At 40.0% G+C, this 3,729-nt stretch overlaps 1 protein-coding gene across 1 annotated transcript in view; it reads right to left on the bottom strand.

Moving 5' to 3' along the window:
• Positions 1 to 3,607: 3,607 nt before the first annotated feature.
• LOC137973836 (TLC domain-containing protein 4-like) overlaps positions 3,608 to 3,729 on the bottom strand; it is a 7,443-nt gene continuing 7,321 nt past the window's right edge. Inside the window, exon 7 of the mRNA XM_068820724.1 lies at positions 3,608 to 3,729. This exon is cut by the window's right edge and continues 442 nt beyond it. The gene's annotated coding sequence lies outside the window, so the exon portion shown is untranslated.

Genomic DNA, 3,729 nt, shown 5'->3' with positions numbered 1-3,729 from the left:
ACGTACTGCAAACGTTGAAGGAAATACCTCCTTCATTATCTCTTGAAAAATATTGTATTAAGTGTTGCACCAATAGAATCCAGAAATGTTGGAAATGAACTGGAATCGTTCAGGTCGACGGTGATAAGAGAGAGGAAACGCAGTTACTAATAGACCAATTTCGATATAACAAAAAGGCATCATCTCGAGGCTCTGGGGAATGAGTCCATTCCCCAGAGCCTCGAGATGATGCCTTTTGCTTAGGACTGAATTTTAATACATCGAAAGTGGGCTATTATGGGCCATTTCCGAGCTCCTCTTAAAAGCGAGTCTAAGTGCGAAGTTTTTGTCATGGTAATTAGTTCTATTTTACATATGAATGAAAACTCGTTTTGAAGAGGAGCAAACATGAAATTGAGACAAGAGTTTCCTCCGCTGCGAACCACTAAACTGGTGACTCGGGAAGATTTACCTGGCCATTTGCGCATCGATGTCTACCATTGTTTCTGCAAATTTTCTGAAAGCCAGGAAAAAAGAACTCGGTATAAATTTCCTGCAATGAGAATCTGAAGTGAGTAGATTTCTCTGGTTTTGCTGGTATTTCTTTTGCTTGAGATGGGGGACTCCCACCGCGAAGAGAGAGGATAGTTCTAAAGTTGAAGCCGTGACTTCAGAAATGTAAGTGACAAAATAGCATTGCTGGTGAAAAATTAAAAGAAATCAACATGTATCAAGGGCAAGTAGATGTACTCAGCTGGTTGCCCATTGTGATGTCGGAAGAAAACCGAAGTATCTGAAAACCCCACGTCACGTCGAGTTCCCGGGGCGGGGGAGATACTCCCAGAAAAATTGGGTGGGGGTGAGCAGCGAGCCACTTCCTGAGACCCTTGCCCTATTCCAGACCAAAATCTGCGATTTTCCCTATCCTATTTCAGACCTGACCAAAAATTTGGTATCCTATTTCAGACCTTTTTCAGCTGTTACACGATTGGTGTAATAATTCTGGTTTCCACCTACCTTTCCTGAGGACTTTATTCCTTTGTACAAGCAAAAACATACAGCTATGCATGCAACCAACAGACTGGCCTGCCAGAGGGACACGGATTTCACAAGGCTCATCAATACCAGTCCATTTGTAACGCCAAGAATGAAGCGCCTAAAAGTTAAAACATATGGCAACTTGCAAATCTCTTTTCAAAGTGGCAGTTTCACTTTCCGTATTCTTGGATCACGATGATAGGGGGTTTTGGCGTTTATAACAAAATATGTACAATTTTTGAACTTACTCCCAGAATTCGTCACGTGGATAAGTGAGATTCAACGTGCAGTTAGACGCCTGGCCAATTGCATCGCAGTTGTAAGTTACGTTACCACACGCCTCGCTGGAAAAATGTAACATAGTATAGTTGGTGTTCGGGTTGGAAGGGTCGAGTAAGTGGGTAGGGGGTGGTGGGTTGATAAAAACAACATGATTAAAGGAGAACTGTAGTCTTGTCTTTCTTTACAGGAATTAGTACTAAAATTTAAATAAAGGGTACAGGTTGTTTGAGAAGGGAACTACCTTCCTGCTCAGGATGCTGGGATTGTTTGTGTGGGGGCGAAAGGTAACATGAACGAATTTTGACGCTTAATTAACGTTTTCTTTATACCCGGCGGTATTTAAAGCTCCAAGCATGTGGAATAAACACAACAACGATGAGAAACCCAAATATTCCGTCGGTGGAATTGTATTGGTGACCATGGGAGACAAATCCATTTGGAGATCAGGGCCCGGTTGTTCAAAAGCCGGTTAACGCTAATCCCAGATTAAAAATTAACCGAGTTTATTTCTCTCCCCCCAAATGCTGTTCAATGCTGATATTCGGCAAAAGACGTTCGTAAAAGAGAGTCGTGGGTTCAGCTCTTGTGAGGTGAATTCCGTTTTTTCTTTAAGTATGCTCTTGTCACGAAAAAAAAAATTACCCTGTTAACAAAAGAATTTATTTGTACACTCTTTTCTCACTATTTCGGAATAAAGATACTGCAAACGAAGAGATGCGAGGAGATTTTGGCCGCGCAAAAATTGGGTCGAGAGTTGAGGGAGTTGAGCACAATGCTAGAGTCCGTCGATAATGCGGAAAACATCTTCTTTGTTACTATAATGCTTGAAACGCTTGAAATGATTAAGGCCGATTCCCATGTAAGGAATAACGTTCAAATTGTCTTCCTGAGATTTCTAGCACTATAAATTACCCGCCCTGGAAATGAGGCGCTAAATTAGCATTCACATATGATAGTACAAACCAAAATCAAAGGAAGATGTCATATTAAATTGACAATTTCTTTGAAACCTCATTGGGAATGTGAAAGGAACTTGGCGTTTGGCTACCCTAACAGGACCACAAGTTGCCGATGTCAGAAAACATCGGATTAAAAAAGTAGCTGCCAAAGAAACCAAAACCTGAATATTAGTAATACACTTAATTTAGGAGCACTTCCGTGTGCAAAACAAGGAAATCAAGCATTACTTTAAAGCGATGCTTTAGTTGTTTTGTACTGGTTGCGTTGAAGTTTCGCTATTTACTTTCGCCGTTACGTTTTTTATTGCAAAGATACGGAAATCTCCACAGGTTTCCCAGTCCAATACTATAGCCACTGAAAGGCAAAGTTTGTCTTCGTGGTCCATTGTTCGCGTTCTTCGCTCTCATTTGAGTTTTCACGAACCGTTGTAGTAACGTTAAGGTACAGAACGCTGCACCATTTCACTTAAATTCAAAACGGAATAGCCTCTCCGTCAGACTCGTCTTTCATGATCAAACCGCAAAAAATGTCACTTGCGTCACAAACATTGCAGTACAATCGACTTGAAAGAGCTTTCGTTGGCCGAAATTCCCCACAAGGATTTCCCGTTTTAAATCATACTGAAAATAGAAGTTTAATCCTCTATAGATTTTGAAACAACCGTTTTTGATTGACATTCTAAATAAATGGAAGTGGCGGGTAATTTTTCGCCATTTTTGCTGTCACGGGCGCGAGCAATCGTCAATGGCAGGTAAACCGTGTCACAAAACACGGTTTTTGCGCATTCACACTCACACGACCAGTCAATTCACAATTGACTGGTAGTTTGAGTGCAATTTCAACAATTTCAAGGAACCATCGTAATAGAAGGAACTACCCTACAACAGTATTTCAGGTAACGGGCAAAGTCATGATGTCATGTGCAACGCAAATTATTGCTAACCCCAGTTCATATTGATGGAAAGTGATGAGCAGGCTAAGATGAAACCTTCTAAATTAAAGATGGCGATGAATCCAGTAAATTTTTGTATTTTTGAAAAGTATCGACTTAACATGCTTATCTCTTTCCAGCAGTAAAGAATGGGGGTTACCAAGTTCGTTTTTGTGACGTGGGACAGGGTAAGCTCAAATGTTGCTATGGTGATCTATTATGTAATAATATTGAGCGCATTTTGCGTCATAGTTAATACTATAACATGGCTGTTTGGTGATATAATGTCTTAGAGTCAAATCTTTAAATACTTTAGTTTCTTGAAAGTGTTAAAAAGATTTGACGCACCTCAAATCCTGAAATATTGTCTGCCCCCACTTTCATATTTTTTGCAACAAAAGAAATGAACCCGAAAGATAATAAACGGTTTTCTTCTCTGTTCGTTTTATCTTTAAGGTTCTCTATCATGACAAAACAAATTCTGTTGAGCATGCACCATACAAAATAATAAATAAATTTCCATGTCAAATTTGACGTCA

The sequence above is a fragment of the Montipora foliosa genome, chromosome 10, assembly GCF_036669935.1.
Source record: "Montipora foliosa isolate CH-2021 chromosome 10, ASM3666993v2, whole genome shotgun sequence".
Classification (NCBI taxonomy): Eukaryota; Metazoa; Cnidaria; class Anthozoa; order Scleractinia; family Acroporidae; genus Montipora; species Montipora foliosa.
Note: the sequence above shows the minus strand (reverse complement) of the source record. Positions and strands in the feature narration are given on the sequence as shown.